This window comes from Triturus cristatus, chromosome 10 (genome assembly GCF_964204655.1).
Source record: "Triturus cristatus chromosome 10, aTriCri1.1, whole genome shotgun sequence".
Lineage (NCBI taxonomy): Eukaryota > Metazoa > Chordata > Amphibia > Caudata > Salamandridae > Triturus > Triturus cristatus.
Genome location: NC_140593.1, coordinates 842,522,753 through 842,543,128, shown reverse-complemented (window position 1 = coordinate 842,543,128; position 20,376 = coordinate 842,522,753). Strand labels below are relative to the sequence as shown.

The window sequence follows — 20,376 nt, the reverse complement described above, 5'->3', positions numbered from 1 at the left end:
TGGCTTCATGGGATACTCCCCTGATATTGTGTGGGGACTTTAACATTCACTTAGGAGGGGATGAGCTAGATGCCAATCAGGATAAATATACGGGTCTGAAACCCAAGGTCTTTAGAGCATTAAGGCAGTTGATAGAGGATCATGGATTGGTGGATGTGTGGACGGCTTTGAATTATCCAGACCCAAGCTATACCTTTTATTCATAACCCCATCATAAATTAGTGAGGTTGGACTATGTTTTTATGTCTAGGATATTCATTGGTGGGGCAAAAATGCAGGTAATGCCTAGGATAACGGCAGATCATGGCCCATTATTATTGGATGTGTACAGTCTCTGTCAGATGAAGGTTGGCAGGGTATTTACCTTTAATAGGAAGCTTCTGTTGGATAATGCATTTATTGAACATGTGCAAACCTGGTCTCATCAATTTCTTGAGGTTAATAGGGGATCCACCTCTAGTGCTATTGTATGGGACGCGTTTAAAGCGGGAGCACGTGGAGAAGCACTTAGTTATGGACTGGCTAAGCGGATGCAGCAACAGACCTTGATACAGGGGCTTTTGATGGACCTTAGGAATGCAGAGCCAGAGCTCATACAGGTGTTAAGGCTGGGACAAGAAGTTATAGAAATACAAACTAAGATTGTGTGTTGTAAAGCGAAAATTAATGGGATATGGTGCAAGGAAATTGCACATAAATATAATCTGTATAAACAAGATCGAGATGAATATGGGGAAGCCACAGGACAATGTCTAGCACAGAGGTTAAGAGTAGAGCAGTCTTCACAGAAAATATGGGCAATGTTGGATTCAGCTGGTAATACGATTGAAACCATGGAGGGTATTCTGGGGGTATTATATGATTTTTATAAAGAATTGTACACACAGAGTGATTGTAATGAGCAAGACATAGGAAGTTTTTGTCAACAACTGGATTTAGCTAGGGTAGGTCATGAAGAGCAGGTACTATTGGATGCCATGACAACCATGGAAGAACTGGAGGAAACAATGGGGTCATTGGCGAGTGCTAAAGCGGCAGGACCTGATAAGTTGCCACTAGAGTTTTATCGGATGCTCTTTCAAGTATTGAAGACAGATATGCTGGCTACATTTTAAGAGGCTCAAGTTGGGAATCCACCACCCTCATGGGATGAGACCAACATAGTGGTGTTTAAAAAGAAAGATAAACCCCCAAATTTGCCATGAGCATATAGACCAATCTCCTTGTTAAATGCAGATGGCAAAGTATATGTAAAAATACTTGCAACAAGGCTGGCGTGAGCAATTACGCCTTTGGTATCCATATCTCAGCATGGATTCGTAACCTGGTAGGAGTACGGTTAACCATATCAATAGAGTTGTTACTCTTATAAATCATGTTAATATAAGTCATAGCAGGACCGGTTTGATTTTTCTTGACACGGAAAAAGCGTTTGACCGTGTCTCCTGGGCGGTTTTATGGGCGTTATGCGGAAGGCAGGGTTTGGGCAGGGTTTTATTAGAGCTATGCAAATGATGGACAAGTCACCGCGTGCTAGGATCTGTGTAATGGGTAGGGAATCAGAGCAAGCATAGCCGTTATTATTTGCTATGTATATCAACCCATTTTTAATAATGCTGGAACAGAGCAAGCGTATTACTCCTATGATTTGTGGCCAGTATCAGGTGCGGGTTTAGCTTATGCAGATGACATAGCAGTGGTGTCTTCAGACCCTGTGCATGCAGTAGTAGAGATAGAAAGATTGACCGAAAAATTTGGCGTGGTTTCAGGGTATAAACTGAATTTAAAAAAAAAAAAAGATTGTATGCACCAAATTGCATGCCCAGGAGATGCTTGGGTAACAGATGAAGCCAGCTACTTGGGTATTAAAATTAGAATGTCACTGCAGGATTTGATTGAGGTCAATTGGGGAGGTATAGTCTTGGGGATTAAATAGCAGCTTGATCGGCTGGAGTGCTTGCATCTCTTGCTGGTAGGGAGGTGCAATGTGCTCAAGATGAGTATCCTTCCCAAAATGATCTACTATTGTCGGGCGGTACCGTTAGAATTAACAAAATCACAATTGCAGAGATTGCAATGTATATCTGATAGGTTTATATGGGTACAAAGGAAAGCTTGGTGGGATTTAAATTTATGATGCTACCATATGACCGTGGGGGATGGGCAGTGCCCAACTTAACATTTTCTTACTATGCATGTATGCTTCAAAACATGCGGATATTGTTGACAGGGGAAGACGTGGTGATCGCGAAGGCACCGTCAATATATCAGATGTTGTTGGGGGGGAGCTAGAAATTCTTTAGTTAAGTTTTTGAACCAAGTTATTAAAAAAAAAACATGGTTCAAGGTACTGTTTGCAGCATACAAGGTTTGGAAATCAGTCCAAAAAGTCAACTGGGAGATCTATTTGAGGATGGGGTATTCGCTTCATTCTCAGGCTTAGCTGATAGATAACGGAATTCCACAAAAGGAATTTTCCAAGCACTTGCAAATCTGGGATTTCTTATGTAAACATCATATGCAGCATATTCAGTGGTTGAGGCAATAAAACGAAGGGCAAGGATAGGGGCATTATATGATAAATACAACAGGATGAACTGGCTGCGCAAGATAGTAAATGGTGTGATCGACTAGGACAGGAAGGTGCGTATGTGCAGCAATCAATTGATGTTGCAGAGAGAATTTTGATGTCAGCAAATTTAAAAGCCCAGTACTACAAGACGATATTCAATCTGTATCATACACCAGAGAGGATAATGAAGTTGGGGGGCTCTAATGATGGGAAGTGTTTTAGATGTAGTAATGAGAGAGCTGACTGTGCATGTTTTTTATGATTGTATTTCCCTTTCACAGCTATAGACCAGTTTCTGTCTCGAATCACAGGGTTACAAATTCACATAACAAAGGATGTAATGCTGTTTGGGGTTGGTGATATTCTTAAGATTGGACAACCGGCATATAAGTTTAGGTATATTATTTTTATAGCAGCCACGGTCGCACGGTTATGTGTGGCCTCAGCTTGGCTGCAACAGGATCCCCCTTCGTTTGAGATGTGACGGGCCAAATTCTATAATATTTTTAATTTAGAATATAGTCTTTACCATGTTAAATCAATAAATTGGAAAAATATGGGTATTCAGACATGGGGCCCAGTGATAGAACATATGCATTACCTGTATGACTCTGCTTTTTTTCCTTTTTTTTGTATTATGTCTTTTTGTAGTGGCTTTTGTGTTACTGCTTTGCGAACATCTATGTAATTTAATATGCTTTGCAATATGCTATGGATTGAACAATAAAAACATTTTTTAACAAAAGGAAAAATCAGTGCAAGCCGTTTTCGCAAACCAGCTACAGCACAGAATTGTCAGAGCAAGCCTCCTGCAGATAAAACAAATAAAGCACAGGAAACAGCAGTACAAGCCCTTATGAGAAAAACAGGAACAGCTGGTGAAATCATCTGTGCAGGCCTGCTTCTTGTAAAGGATGTACAGTATGGGAAGTAGTCATGCAATCCTACTTCACAACTCTGATATAACATGGAAAGTAGTCATGTAGGCCTCGATGACACAAAGCATACGCAGCATGTAAAGAAGCGTTGCAATCTCCTTTAGAAAACTGGTGCAGCAAGAGCTGAGGAAGTATAATTTGCAAAAGGTATGGGCAAAAAAAACACAAGAATCCGTTAGAGATGTATTTATTTATTTATGCCTTTATTTATTTATCTATAGCTCTATTGATTGAGATGTTTGTACAGCACTGTTTGTTGCCTTCCAGTAACTTCACAGTAGCAAGTACAGCCTGATTACTGGAACAGGAAGTTATCATCTAGTCCGACTGAGTTAGTAGCCATGTACAATATTCTTCAGCATGAGCCTTGTTCACATGCAATCGCAAGAGAAGCGTAGTCTGAAACGGTCAGTTATGATAAAGAAAGCAGTAATGAAAACACACCTGTTGAAACGTACATATATCCTATGTACAGCTAAATAGCAACTGAGTGAATGCATAGATATGTACAGCTGACCATTAGTTTTTTGCCATGCTTCACAACTTCCACCAATTGCGGCTGAGTGTTCAAAAGTAATTTGAAAGCATTGGGCCCGATTCACAGAACTAACTTAAGACAAAATCCTAAACTTACTACCATTTACTCATTTTGGTATTCATAGAAGGCACTTACTCATTCTGGTATTCACAGAAAGCACTTACTCATCAATGAGTAAGTGCCTTCTGTGAATACCAAAATGAGTAAGTGTCCTCCGTGAATACCAAAATAAGTAAGTGCCTTCTGTGAATACCAAAATGGTAGTAAGTTTAGGATTTTGTCTTAAATTAGTTCTGTGAATCAGGCCCATTATTTTTAAGCCCATGCAGATAATGGTGAAAAACAATCTGCAAGTCCCAGAGTGCAAGGTGAGGCCAGCAAAAAGATAATATTGTCTGAACGTGTCACATAATCATTTTGCATACTACTAAATGGCAGATGAGAGCCCATTTAAGAACTCTGTGGAACATGCCTGACACATGTCATGTTCTTACTTAGCATGCAAACATCTTGTGAAACTCAAGAGTGTTGCACTTCGCTGGACTGCAACAACTGGATGCGCAAATCTGACATCAATGAGTAGGAAGGGCAGACAAGTTGTTACCTAACGAAAATAAATGCAAACAAAATAGCCCTTGTGGTGCCTGATCCGTGGGTGGGCAATTTCCTATGATGATTTTGTGAGCTTCCCACTTTTGAAAATAGTGTATATTTATACCGCTGTCTGTCAGTGGTGATGATGTTGTTCATAAGATCACTGATGAAAATATCCAATGGTATCAATACTCTGCTTTTCTCTTTAAGAAAAGTTTGTTTAAGTGGGAAAATGTTCACTAAACCTCTCACCAAAAATACTTTTTTTTTTAACTAATAATGCTAATTACACACCTGGTAATCCACAGGGCCCGATTCACAGAACTAACTTAAGACAAAATCCTAAACTTACTACTTTTGGTATTCACAGAAGTTAGGATTTTGTCCTAAGTTTGACTTAAGACAAACTTAAGACAGACTTAAGACAAACTTAAGACAAACTTAAGACAAACTTAAGACAAACTTAAGACAGACTTAAGACAAACTTAAGACAAACTTAAGACAAACTTAAGACAGACTTAAGACAGTCTTAAGACAGTCTTAAGTCTGTCTTAAGTTTGTCTTAAGTTTGTCTTAAGTTTGTCTTAAGACAAACTAAAGACAAAATCCTAACTTCTGTGAATACCAAAAGTTGGAAGTTTAGGATTTTGTCTTAAGTTAGTTCTGTGAATCGGGCCCAATGAGTTTACCTATGTATACACCATGAGATAATACTGAAACCACTATTTCAGGAACATATCTGTCCTCCAAGCATTAGTCCACAATAATCATGCCAAAACAACTGTCATGAAACACAAACAGTCAATATTTAGACAAACAGCAACTGTCACAAACCACTATAAAAGTGCTGGACAGACACCAACTATTTCACTAGCATATATGCGCCATAACAACATGAAACAAATAACAAAATATACACGCAGTAACATTTTAAACTTTTAATATCATACTGCAACACACCTGTATGATTTGGAAATACTCCCATGCAACATAAACATACCACCAGTGGCATATGACCACACATCAACTGATAAATACAAACCCAAAGAAAAACTTACTGTGAAGCTTATTGCTACTTTGTGAACAGACATACCATTATACACACTATCATCAATTAACACACGGGGTTGGGCAAGATGGTGACGGCAATGGATTTTTCTTTAGAGAGCTCTGTGCAGGCCTGATAATTCTCCTACCTAATCATCGCCATTAGCCAACAGGTGCACTTCCCAGCTCCTGTGGAGTGACCTAGAAAAGCGACAGTAGGCTGACACCCATTGTCTCTACATCCAAGAATCCCCCATGAAGAATTTGGGGGCATCATTGTAGACTGAGGCCTGGGCCAGTCTACGGGCACGTGGATGCCCTGAAGAGACTGAGGCACCTCGTAGAGGCCAAGTTCAGAATACAAGCTCTGGCCAAGAGGGAAGCAAGTTAAAAGGCTTCACCGCTTACCGAATGGCGTATCCTGAAGGCCCCTTGCTTGTCTGCCTTCCAGCTGAGGCGGGATTGCTGGGTTGGGGGCACTGACTCAGCCTCTCCCACCTACCGTTATGAGATTTGTCCATTGTCGAAGGGATTGAGACCCCACTGAGGAGTACCACTGATGACTCCAGAGTGAATGCCCTGTCTCCCTACCATGACAGAACCCCCGCTGCAGCGCTAATACATCTGCTGGTGGTGGCAGGACACACAGAGTCTGCAACATCAGGGGGCCACCGGCAGACCGGCTCGTGACTTTAGCGGGCTGACGTTAGCTGAGGGGCCGGCTATGCAGTTGCTGGCTGCCACAGACCTGCTCACGGCACCTGCGGCTTCTTTGGGACCACTGAACTGCGCAGCGCTGGGGTGGCCCTGGCAGCCCTCACCAACCCTGAACTGCCCCATGAACGACAAGCAGGCAGTGGTGAGCCTGCCCTTCATGTTCTAGCTTGGGGAGATGGAGATGTGGGCAGTATCCTGGCAACACATCCTGTCCGCAGGACCATGAATAACCCCTGGGGAAATGCAGGTTCCCTGGAAAGTGCTAGGAGGCCCTACTGAAAGGTGGATTAAGGAGTGAGTTGTTGTTGGCCCTACTGGGGACAGTGGCTCAGTGACTGTGCAGCTGTATTCTGCTGCTCTGCTGCTCTGCCCCCGCCGACCTCAACCTAGGAGCAGAGTCCCTGACACTCTGCTGCTCTCTCTGTGGCATCCAGACACCAAGGGGCGTTATTTGGTGGGCCTCCTATCCTCTGTCAGAAAACCCTTCTATAGCTGTAACCACTGGGCGTGCGGGAGCCCTATAGTACCCAAAGGAAAGCTTCCTGCTGGTGACACACAAGATGAACAGTGGTTTATGAGAATCCACAGCACGTGCATCTAGCCCTCCGTTGTCTGCCTCTCTGCTCGCCAATTGAGTTGCTCACTTGACTGCGTGTATTCATCACAACTAGTGGAGGGGACAGTGATCGCACTCCGACAGCTTCTGAACTGAGGGATGACACCCACCAACAATTGTGGTGTGGCTGGGGAACATATGGGTTGCTGGGACCTATCATGCACATGCCCTGATTACATTGTTTGAGACTCTGGCACTGGGCGACACGAGCTGGAGTCCTTATGAGTAAACGTCTGTGTTTACCTCCTCTTACCATGCAGCTAACAGAGGCCTACAGAGACACCTGGTACCCTAGCGCTTGTTGACCCCCTGAGACGCTGCTTCTCCCAACTGGTATGGCTGCTGGACTAGCAACTGGGCAGTGTCTATCGGACTCATCATTCCAAAGTGCATTTATTACCTCTAAGTGATTACGAGGCCCTGTGCAGGTAGAAGATGACCTACTACAGTTAAATTCTCCCCTTTCACATGCGGTCATCACTTAGATGGGGAAAGTGAGGGCTGAACAGACTGGGGCACTTACTGAGGTAGGTCACCAGTCCAGATCCTTTTCGGTCCCGATGGTCCTGATTCATCTCCAACTAGATAAAATACTTGCCACTATATGAGACACCTAGACCACCCTTCAACAGGACATTGGCAAAGTATCAGTGGGCTTGGGCCTGCTGCAACTGGAACACCACAAACTGGCAGAAAGGGTCAAGGAGGTTGAGACCTCTGTGGGATAGCTAAAATACGAACACCTGACATTTACTATCAAGATGGCGGGACTAAGGGACAGAGTGCAGACACTTGAATGTCGAGCCGAAGAAGCAGAAGGGTGTAATTGACGTAATAACATCTGAGTGGTGAGCCTCCCTAACGGTGTGGAACACGATGATACGGTGTCCTATGTTGAGAACTGTCTGAAGACTGATGTGGCCATAACTTTAATTACCTCCTTCTTTGCACTAGAGCATACACATAGGGTCCTGCCACTCCCCCTGGCTCCGTGTCGCCCTCCCCATCCTGTTGTGGCTTGGCAACTCCACTATAAGGATAGACATCAGCCTACACAGGGCACGCACGGAGACCCCCTTCTCAATAGATAATAGCAGGGTGTTGGTGTTCCCAGATTTCACAGCCGCGATGCAGGCCAGAAGAGTCTCCTTCTTGGAGGTTAAGAGGGCCCTTCGTGATTAGGATACTACCTAATGTTCCCCTCAACTCCGGATAACACTTGATGGGACCACACACTTTTTAAAAAACCATGAAACAGCGTGGGACTGGCTAGAGGCATATAAGATGAGGACTGCCCTCCTGGCTGTCCATTATAGATCTGGCACCCCATACGCAAACCGAGAAAGTGCTCAAGCAAGACACTGCATAACAGATCTCAGAGGGGACCATCTCTATCACAGACCAAAAAGGAAAGGGCTGCTGCCCTCAGGCTGTTGAAGAGATTTTGATGACCCAGAAAACAGACTTAGATGGTTGCACTCCATCCGAGCGTAAATCCTACTGTCTGACCCGGAGTCCTCACAGGTCAATGGAGGTGGGCTTCCCAATGTGACTCCACATTCAATAGACAACTTAATTTAATATCCTTTACCAATTGTGTGAAAAACAATTATATTTTTGCTTATTGTGTTTACAGCTGTGGAACCAATGGGGTCTCTCTATCTCTATTGATATAATATGATCACAGGATCAGCTTAAAGTCTTCCCCCATTCTTTTTTTCTGTCACTCTGACTAGGCACCCACTGATGTATAATTGTGTACAGGGCTAAGCTTCTGCAGTGTAACTGTGTGGAGGGCCGGCAGGGCACAGGTCTTGCATTCTCATTTTGTCCTACCCGTCAAACATAGGCCCCTGCCAGGTCCCTGTAGGAGATGTTCTACAGACTATGTTTCAAAGTTTTCAGTTTGGATGGCCAGCCGTTGCTGAGCTGCTCTTGGGTCGGTGAGTTTACAGTTGTGGGTTAATGTTGTTTTGCCCAGGGATTGTACTGCATGTCTAAGAAAGAAGGCTTAGGAATGGGAGAGACCTGGATGGCCTTAGTGGGAGGTCCATGCCACACAGTTGAATGGCTGATCACTGACACACCCTGACTTGCCTGTCCTGGAACATCAGGGGGATGCGTTCTGCCTCCAAAAGACATCAAATCCATAGATATCCAATAAGACGCAGCGTGCAGGTGGCAATGCTCCAGGAAGTACATCTTACAGGGGGTGAAATTGACTGGCTGTGATGTAGATGGCAGGGCCAGTTTTGTGCCATCTCGTATTCGGCCTTCACCAGAGGGACGCTGATCTGAGTCATGGCCGGAATTCCCTTTGAACTTGTACACTACATCATCGACAAAGATGGCTGCTATGTCTTTCAGAAGGGTAGGCTGTAAGGAAGCGATATAACATTGGGAAGCATATATGTCCCATACCAGTTCCAGGTAACATTACTTCACGCCCTTTCCACCCATCTGGCATGACTACTTACTGATGACCTTCTACTGGGTGGGGATTTTAACTGTGTGTCAGATGTCCCATTGTTGGGAGCGCCCACGCACAGGTTGGCTGAGGGCCTTCCAGACTGGTTAGAGCACTGGGAGCTCAAAGATGTCTAAAGGACACAACATGGGGTGGAACTGGACTATTCTTATTTCTCACATATTTCCAGCCTCTACATCCGGATAGACAGGCCTGTGTGCTCCCGTAGGCTTTGCCAATTCATGACACACACTGAATACTTGGGACATACCTTCTCAGACCACAACCTAGTATTTCTAGAATTCCGACTAATGGGGGACCACCCTCAGATTTCTACGTGTCGACTCACCCCATCACCCCTGAAGGACACCTGCTTTCGGGACTCCTTGGGAGAGGTAATCTGCAACTGTTTGTTCTTGATCAAGGCTCTGCATCCTCAAGTTTAGTCGAGTGGGAGGCTTAAGGTGGTGGTTCGGGCCACTGCTTAAGCCAATCTGTGGGTGTCCAGATGGAACTGAAAAGGGAACTTCAGACCCTTGACAGTAGACTGCAGGATCTGGACAATTCTCTCAGTACAGACACAACTGTGCTGAATAGGATTCAGGAGGCCTGGGAGCAATATAATATGATATTGGAACGGCTACATTGCCATGACTATAAACACTATGCTGCTTAAAGCACATGAAGAAGAGAGGCGGCCAGGCAGATTACCAGCTTCGCTTCTTCGGCCCGAGACCTGAGGGGCTCCTATTACACATATCCAATTGAGAAATGGCCAGTCACTCTCCACCCCTGAAGCCATTAATGCCAGGTTCCATTAATATTTTGAATCACTATATACAAGCCCAGAGCCACTCCAGGCTGAGATAGGCCTGAAGCAACCGCCCCCAAACACAAGGCTGAACACATACTGGAGAGATCACCACTGCATCCACTTCTTCTTCATAAACCCAACGTGCACAAGCATGCACACCACCTCCCCCACAGAAGCTAGAACAAAGTCACCGAAGACCAGCTCACCTCTGCCCTCATCAGCACCCCACCGCCGACTACGCCAGGCGCAAACACAACAGTACGAAACCTCCACCCCTGGATCACGAACTGTCCTGACAAACTTGCCCTCAGAAAAGCCACAGGAAGACACATCAAGAAAGCAAGTTGGTTCGACCCTGCACTCCAAGAATCCAGACACTCCTGAAGATGACTCAAAAAGACATGGAGAAAGAACCAAACTCCAGAAACTCGTGCCGCCTACAAAGCAGCCACTACCGCACACCACCATCTCATCAAATCCACAAGGAAGAAATCCCTCCAAGACAGAATCTTCACCAATGCTCACAATATGAAAGAACACTTCTTCATCATCAAGAAATTCACCAAACCCTGCAACGGAACAACATACCTCCGACACTCACAAGACCTCTGCAACAGACTCAGCACCTTCTTCCACCTTAAGATTAAGATGATCTATGACAACTATACAACCAAGACCTCCGCACTGCTCCAGCTCCCCCTCCGTGCAATGCAACCCAACATACCCTGCTCACATGGACCCCACTCACAACTGAAGACACCTTGAAGACCATGAAACACATCCACTCAGGAGCTCCTCACACCCCTGCCCACACCACATCTTCCACTGAGCCACCTCGTCTATCGCACTCAAACTACATCGGACGATCAACTGCTACTTCGAGACCGTCACCTTCCCCGATGACTGGAATCACACCAAAGTCAACCCCTCCTGAAAAAACCCTCAGCAGACCCAATGGACCTCAAAATATTCAGGCCCATCTCCCTGCTTCCATTTGCAGCCAAGGTCATTGAAAAGGCCGTGTGAGAAGTTGGCCTGGTATATGCTGTGCACTAATAAAAGTGAGCACCCTGTACCAGTCCAAACAACCCTTATGATGATTAGGTCAAAGATAAACTTTACTGAAAGCTATCCTAGTGGTAGCTATGGAGAGCAGCCTTCAGGCTAAGTCTTGAAGGAATGTTAAACACCTTGTTTTACCAGAATGCAACCTTTATAGTATTGGTTGAATGAAAGGGAAACCTCACAGTAGTTATAAAAATATGTATTTATTATATATAACACTCTCTAGTATCCTCTGCACAAGGATAGAACACAAATCAAATAATACAGTTGCAAAGAATTAAACGTAAGTAGCACAATACACAGTGGGCTCCAGTGGGAGACCAAACCATATACTAAATAAGAAGTATAAGGACCACGACTCGGGAGTCCCAATGTTCCCTCTAATTGTTTTCCTCTGTGTGCGGCAGTGAAGGGTCTCTGTGCGCTGCAACCATGGCTATGTGCACCAGGAATCAGACCGCGTGAGGGTGCAGCGACAAATGTCACTCCAAACATTTACTTAAAAAAGTGAAAAGATGGTGCATTTTCACACATACAGCACCACGTTAAGGGTCTTAAGGCCGGTTTGCAAATTGGATAGACACATCATGACATGAATTGGTTACAAAGGCAAGTACACTTCAGGTTTAGAAAAGCACAAGACTCCAACGGTGGTACCATCATAAGATTTTACTAAATATGCTTAACTGGAGCACTGTTCATTGGGTGGGGAAATGTTGAGAGCCTATACAATATCACATATACACAATAAATTACAAAATTACATAACATATTTACAATTTGATGTGAAAGCTACTGAGTAATGTTGGGCTATCCCGCCAGAGATAGTTTGTAAAACTCTGACATCCAGGCAAACATGGACTGTGGGAGAGGGCCGTTCAGATATGTCATGTGGCATCACTAGATGGGTGGCAGTGTTGCTTCTCACGGCGATCCTTGCCATTTTTCCAGTGCTGATAAACTCTATCAAGGTCAACTTTCCCATTCAGGAGGTAGGCCTTTGTCCTCATCAGCATATCCAAATGCTTCTGCTCTAGTCTATTCCTCAATTTACTCGTGATAGTATTCATGAGGCTGAATCCTCGTTCACAATCTGCACTAGATGCTTGAAATGTTGCGCAGACATCAACAAGCTGAGACACCACACTATACTGAGCAGCATTGAGTACAGTGAAATTCACCATGCCTTGAAAGGTGGTAAATGACCCTCCCTTTACATGTTCTGCAACCACATATTTAAAGTCTCTGTATTGTCAAACAACATCTTCTGGTGTTTCACAATCACCCAGGACCAAGACATTTTTATACTTTTCAACAAGTCTTTGTATATTCTCAGTCCCAAAATCCAAGTGTGATTGTGTTGCTATTGCCTGGATTTCAAAACTTGCCCATTCTTTCAGTCCATCTTCAGGGAACCTTTTTTGCATGTGCTCACAAAGAAGGGAAACAAAAGACAAAATAGGCCCACTGTCAAATTCTTGCCTTTCCTTGTACAACACCATCATATCTCTTACATTGGTGCTCCAAAAGACAGTGTCCCCCAAATACTGTGCCTTAATTTGGCCAATCTTTGCTCTTTCATACTGTACAGCTTCAACAGTAGTCAAATAACTTTTTTGGAACGGTTTGCACAAAGATGCAAATTCACTCAGTCTGTCATTAAGTACCGCAAGGGAAATATGGTAGTTTGATTCAGATAGCTTTTTATAACAATATTTAGCAACTGGATCATTCTCTTCAACTTTCTCTTGCTCAAAGTACTTAAGAACAGCCTCGTGATTCCGAATTAGTGCCCCAACTGCAAAATGCCTTGAAAGCCACCAGACTTCATTCAATGGTCGAAAAGAGACCACTTCACAATCAGTGATCAATGCCATTTCATCCAGCTTGGACTTCCTTGCAGGAGATCTGGAGAACACAGTGCAGACAGTCCTCAATAATGTCTCCATCTCTTTAATCATTTGAACCCTCTTCCAGGCATCATCAACTCCCAAATCTTCTCGATGAGCGACACAATGCTGCTCAACTAGATGGGGAATGGATTGTTTAAGGCGAGAAGCAACACCAATATTTTTACCCAGCATCACAGACGCACCATCGGATGTGAACATGACCATTTTCATGAGGTCCAGTTCATTGGCAGTGTAGAATTCTTTCACAGCAGTAGTGATAGCCTCAGCATTACAACTAGTCAGCTTCACTATACCCCCAAACAGTGTTTTGTGCTCTGTTGAGGTTACAGGTCGGAACTTGAAGTACAGGATGAGCATTTTTGTAACAGAAATATCTGTGCTCTCATCAATTATCAATGTGTGATACAAAGCGTTACGAAGTTCTGCCATACCTTCACTGTGTATCACGCAATTGATGGCTCAAGGAACTAAAAGGCATAGTTCTTGCTCCTCCAGCTGTCTGGTATCTTCACATACAAAGCTAGGTGGTCATGGATGTCTAGTACCGATAACATTGAAGTATTCATCTTGACTGCCAGCAACACATTGTTGATGAGAATCTTTATCTCCTCAGACAGGGATCTTTGTCATTCAACTACTTCCATTCTATTTGCTTTGTCAGTGGCAGTTTCTGTCAGCATTGCCCGCACTCCAAATCCAAACCTGGCAGCAGCACTTCTGTTTCTGAATATCACCATGGCAGACTCGTGAACTTTGCTAATTAGATGGCGTTTCAGGAAATCAAGTTTCCAGCCATCACTCCATTTCTTCCCTGTAGAAAAGTCCCCAACAATCTTGGCTTCGGCACATGCTTTGCAAATCAAGCCCACGTCTGGACTGAATTGAAATAGTTCCCCAAGTTGCACGCGAACCTTGCTTCGTAACTTTTGTGTCTCAGCCCCCACAATTTCTTTCATCCATTCTTCCTTGAATACAAGGCAACATTTCTTCCTTTGTGGTGAAGCATCACACTCTGCAGAAGGTACAGCTTTGCGCTTGAACATATTTGTGATAACTGGGTTTAGCCTGCTATGCCACAAAGCCTGCAAAGTAAAGGAACATGGCTAAAGTTGATGTCTATGCTCATGATTGCAATCTATCATATAATACTGAGGCATTGTCGGCAAAACGTAGAGTGTAATTACCTGGATTTTTCTGTCCACTGCCCTACCCTTTCAAACTTAAAGGTAGCACTGTCCTTAGAGCCTGCAATAGAAGTAAAGACTGTTATAGCACATTGTGAATTTGTGATACAGCAATATACCATGTGCACCATAAGGGAACTCTACCAAATAATTACCTGCTCTGCTTGTACTCACGTATGCCCGTTCAAATGTGTGGGGTACTGTCTGCGAAACCTACAACAGAAGAAAACAAGGGTAAGGTATGTTGTTATACTACAATGTGCAAGATGTACCACAGTTTAACTCTACCAAACAATTACCTGCTCTGCTTTTACTCACGTATTCCCGTTCAAATGTGTGGGGTACTGTCTGCAAAACCTACAACAGACGAAAACATGGGTAAGGTATGTTGTTATACTACAATGTACAAGATGCACCACAGTTTAACTCTACCAAACAATTACCTGCTCTGCTTGTACTCACGCATTCACGTTCAAATGTGTGGGGTACTGTCTGCGAAACCTACAACACAAGAAAATATGGGTAAGGTATGTTGTTATACTACAATGTACAAGATGCACCACAGTTTAACTCTACCAAACAATTACCTGCTCTGCTTGTACTCACGTATTCCTGTTCAAATGTGTCGGGTACTGTCTGCGAAACCTACAACAGAAGAAAACATGGGTAAAGTATGTTGTTATACTACAATATACAAGATGCACTACAGTTTAACTCTACCAAACAATTACCTGCTCTGCTTGTACTCACGTATTCCCGTTCAAATGTGTGGGGTACTGTCTGCGAAACCTACAACAGAAGAAAACATGAGAAAGGTATGTTGTTATACTACAATGCACCACAGTTTAACTCTACCAAACAATTACCTGTTTGTTCTGCCTGTACTCATGTCTGCCTGTACAACTGTATTTGTAGCACGGTCTCACAAATCTGCAAAAGAAAAGGGGTGCAGATTGTGGATCTATTTACCCAGCACCCCCTAATCCAATGTGGAACATAAACAGAATTACCTTGTTGTTGTGGGTACTCACGCCTGACCATTCCAATCCAAATACCTTACAGACTGCAAACCTGCAATTGAAGACAAGATAGTTAGCAAAGGCTCTAAGAGTTACAATCAATGAATGGGACTGGCCCAGATACTTCAATAGGAAAAACAACCAAATAGTTACCTGGGATTCCAGTTTCAGCAAATAGATACGTGCCCCTGTACTTCATTATTAGCATCCATTAGGCTAAACTTACCTGTACCTCCCCACACAATCGAGCCACTCTCCTACATTTTCTTTACCATTTACTATGTCAATGTTTTAACAGATATGCGTCCCATTCACACACTTTTGCATGTAACCACATATACAATAGACCATGGGTACTCGCAAATATTTTCCCAAAAAGCCAAAAATATTTGGTTGTGGTGTGACAGAGGGCCGCATTGATGCGTGCAGGGTAGTGGTCAGGGACTTGGGAGGGGTTAAGGTGGACTTGGAGAAGTATGTACATTTAGTGGCTGAACAATGTGGTACCAGAAAACTTGGGATCAATACTGGCTTCTCCGCTTCACTTTGGCTGGATAACTCTGGAGATTGATGGACCAGCTGCAGAGAGATCAGATTTTTGTCTAGTGGAAGTTTTGACTCATTATAAAGTAGCAGAGGAGGTCAAAATGCTTGATCCAAAGCAGGTGAACCATGCAGATCACAAACTGCATGAATCGTAAATAGATCACTTCATTACTGCTTGTGTCAGAGAGCCCCTTTTGTTACTTGCAGTTTAGAAGTTGAAATCATAATACAGAAAAGTGAGCTATTAACTATCAAAGAGCTGCATGCAAACTGCAAGGTATAGATTAGAACATTATGAATTTCCCCTACAGTCGTTCATTATCCTAATGCTGCAAAAAGGTTTAACTTGGGTACAAATCAATTCTTATTATTAAAGCCAACCTCTGATGTAACATTTCCTATACATTGATTTACACACTATGATTCAGTGTCTCAGTGTAATGTGCATGCAATGTAAAGTGGGGTTAGGTAGATTGGGTGCATTTGAGTGTAATAGATTGGGGTGGAGTGGGGTAGAGTAGTGTGGGGTAAGTGGTGGGAAGGGGTGGAATGTCATGGCGTGGAGTAGCATGTTGTACAGTGGAGTGACATGTCAGAGTAGAAGGGCATAGAGCGAAGTGGAGTGGTGTTAAGTGGAGTATGCATGGTGTGGTAGTGAGCATTACATTTATCCCAAAATGGGGTAAAACTCCACACAAGCAATAATGGGTGCATAAGTCATCACCTTGTGTATTGATGTGTTTTATCATATTCAAATATTTGTTTCCAGCACACTTTAGAATAAAAAAAAGAATTGCTTCATTTGTACTGATATTAATCTATTTTGAAAAATCAGCGCAGTTCATTTTTTAATGTGCTAGGAAAATAAATCCTACACCCTCTCCTCTTACATGGATGCTCGGCAGGATTGTTGCATACATTCTCATTTTGAAGTTAGAGAAAGAAAAGTAAACACCAATCCTTTTATGCAAAACAGACTACCATCCGAGTGGGTGAGGAAAGAGCATATTTGTAAGAGACAAGCTTGAATGTCACCTCAAGGGCACTGCTGTAGCCAATTAAAGCGCTTGGGTATTGAGTGCATAGGAGGAAACTGGATTATGGAAATGGATCAGTGTTTTTATAGTGTCTGTGTTTTTTTACATTTAGCTAGTCTCCAAGCGCTCTCAGTCCTTGCAGATAAGGGAACTGAAACACATGGCCGCATGGAGCCCAGTTCCGAGGCATTAGGCTCACCAAGGTGGGTGGGGCTATGGTGACTATTGCACTGTCCTCTTTCATACACATACTCAGATGATGCTCAGATGCTAGCATCAAAAATCTATACCCAAATGCTGCTGCCAAGGGGAAATGTATGGACCATGTTTACACTGATAACCTTGCACAAATGACTCCATCTGCTCAATATTCCAATCGGCACAAATAGCCAAAGGAGGCATCTGGGGCAATATAAAAGCGCACTTGAAAAGAAGGGCCTTGCAAAGTGCTCACCACACCCTCATACAGAGAAACATGGAGATGCTGCTCAGGGAGCAGAGATACTGTCCCTGTTTGCTCCTGACATAAATAAGGACAGTGCGCTCTGTATAATACATCACCTGATGTTATTTTACCCGGAAAAACATGCCACGTGTCATGTCGGAGATGAAAAGTCTTTATTTGATCAATTGCACTGGGTTCCACAATGAGTCACTTGAGAAACCAGCCACATATCAGCACTCTGCGTTTGCAAGCAGTAAAGCAATTCATGAATGAAATAAAACCTCCAAGTACAAAGCGTAGTGACCTTCCTTTAGACAACACTGCTTATACAGGGAAAGCTCTAACATTTGAGCTACACCTTCTCTGTACAGGCCATTAATTGCATACATTCATGGTCGAAAGCACCTTGCAGGGGAGATTATGTGCTTTTATTTAAGTATCAATGTTAATTGCAGCCCCTTCCCGAGCTGCAATTAACATGGATACTTAAACAAAAGCACTCAATCTGCCCGCAGCCTTGCTTTACTATCAAAACAATACAGCAAGTCTGCAAACAAGGCAGATTACCCTAAAAAGCACACACCATGTTTTTAAACTTGCTGTATTGTTTTGTTAGTAAAGCAAGGCTGAAGGGTTGAATGTGTGCTTTTATTTAAGTATCCATGTTAATCGCAGCCCCTTCATGAGCTGCGATTAACATAGATATTTAAACAAAAGCACTCAACCTGCGCGCAAGAGAAGCTTGACAAGCAACAGAGACAAACTTTAAATAGTTTAACCGACCGAATAAGGATAATGGAACGCATAAGGTTAGCACTATGGTGATGGGCCAACAAAAGCCACTTCTCAATCCGACTACATTTACATCCTGGGCATTTTATATTTGTCATGGCAACAAATGCCTCAGTGGATGGCTTGGGCACATCTTTTAAGAACTGTCGGTGAAGGATCTGTAGATGTTGTTGGAAGCGCATTCTACTTTACTCAGAGTGAAGGCCAGAGGTCCATCTTCCTTCCTCCCAGGAATCCTGAGGTTTTCAGTATCGGTGTGCGCCACGAACACAACTTCAATATTCTCCATGAACAACCAAGCAGACACTCATTATTATATGATTTTGCAGTAGGGCAATACAGCACAGCAGCTCCCTGGAAGTGGAGTATCTACCGGGGATCATCAACTAGTGGCTGGATGTGCTACAAAATCAGTAGGAAAATGCCACAAGCAGGAGCCCAGTCAGGTGCAGGTGAACAAGATCTTTAACTGATTGAGGAGACCATCTCTGGAGGGAGTCGACCTCTACGCTGAAGACAGCGTGAGGCACAAAGACACCAAATGCCAACTTCCCACTAAGGAGTGAAAACAGAAATGCCGCAGGGCAGAGAAGCGAGGACGGAGTTGGGGAAATGTGTGAGCCATTAAGAAGTTGAGGAAGAGCAAACTCCAAAGAGATGTCAGAGAAGGTGTGAAGAGAAAGACTAGTGCACACAGAGCTACACTAGGAGACATGACTTTCCCTCACCTACGACCTAAGGAAAATTATTTTACCCAGGCAAGTATCTAAGGAATAAATGACGGTGAGCGGGAAGAACTGACTTTATTTCAGGCATATATCATGATTAACCATGGAAGAGAGGCTAATGGAGTGCCCAAGACTTGAATATTAAAGACAAAAGAAGTGAAAGAAAGATAGAAAAGGAAGTTAAAGAAAGTTAGAAGCAGACAGAAATGAAAAGACTGAAGGGATTTTGACAGTAAAAGCAAAGAGCGGAGAAGAAAGACAGTAAAGAAAAGATGAGTAAAAGGAGTCAGAATTTTGTCCATTATATACACATTTCTTTTTTCTCAATTCTACATGCCAATTTTTTGGGACAATCTTTCTGGGAGAGATAAGAGACCCCGAACCACAGGGTGCATGACCAACACCAGAAATATTAAGGACCAAACATAAGATTGTATCTTATAGCACATTTACCAAGAACCAAAATAAATATGGAAAATTGTGTAAATAAATTTGTTTAAAAATTAACAGAAACCTGACCTATTTAGGGATGTATTTTCTTTTGTGACTTATTGCAAAGTGCTGTGAGAAGTAGGACGTAATTGACTTCTGAATGGAAGTGCTACTTCAACAACAGCAGAGACACTGCAATTAGCTTTGGAATAGATTGCACATGCCTCACAGCAAGAAAGTTCTACCTTGCAACAAACTTTGCAAACCCAAAATGACTGGTTAATCAAAATGCCCCCACTGAGGATGATACCATCATTAGACTGGCAGAAATGGTGGCTCATAGAAGAGTACATCCAAATGCACCGTCTGCAGTCCTACAAAAAAACAATGCAAATTCCTCTGTCCTTCCCGCTGGAAAACAACAAAAAGCTAGTCATGCGTCAAGATTCCAGCTTGATCACGCAGGGTTATCTGTAGATCTCATGTTAATTGCAGCCCCTCCACGAGCTGCGATTAACATGGAACAAAAGCACTCAATCTGCCCGCAGCCTCGCTTTACTATCAAAACAATACAGCAAGTCTGCAAACAAGGCAGATTACCCTAAAAAGCACACGCCGTGTTTTTACACTTGCTGTATTGTTTTGTCAGTAAAGTGAGGCTGCGGGGGAGATTGTGTGCTTTTATTTAAGTATCCATGTTAATCGCAGCCCCTTCACGAGCTGCGATTAACATAGATACTTAAACAAAAGCACTCAACCTGCGTGCAGCCACGCTTTACTAACAAAACAATCCAGCAAGTTTAAAAACACGGCGTGTGCTTTTTAGGGTAATCTGCCTTGTTTGCAGACTTGCTGTATTGTATTGTTAGTAAAGCGAGGCTGCGGGGGGATTGTGTGCTTTTATTTAAGTAT

General features: G+C 43.3%; 1 protein-coding gene and 1 pseudogene across 1 annotated transcript in view; one reads left to right on the top strand and one right to left on the bottom strand.

The window, feature by feature from the left end:
- LOC146790122 (UPF0764 protein C16orf89 homolog) overlaps nt 1-20,376 on the top strand; it is a 575,747-nt gene that overhangs the window by 532,758 nt on the left and 22,613 nt on the right. The gene's annotated exons all lie outside the window — the stretch shown is intronic.
- LOC146790123 (E3 SUMO-protein ligase KIAA1586-like) lies at nt 12,256-13,710 on the bottom strand (annotated as a pseudogene).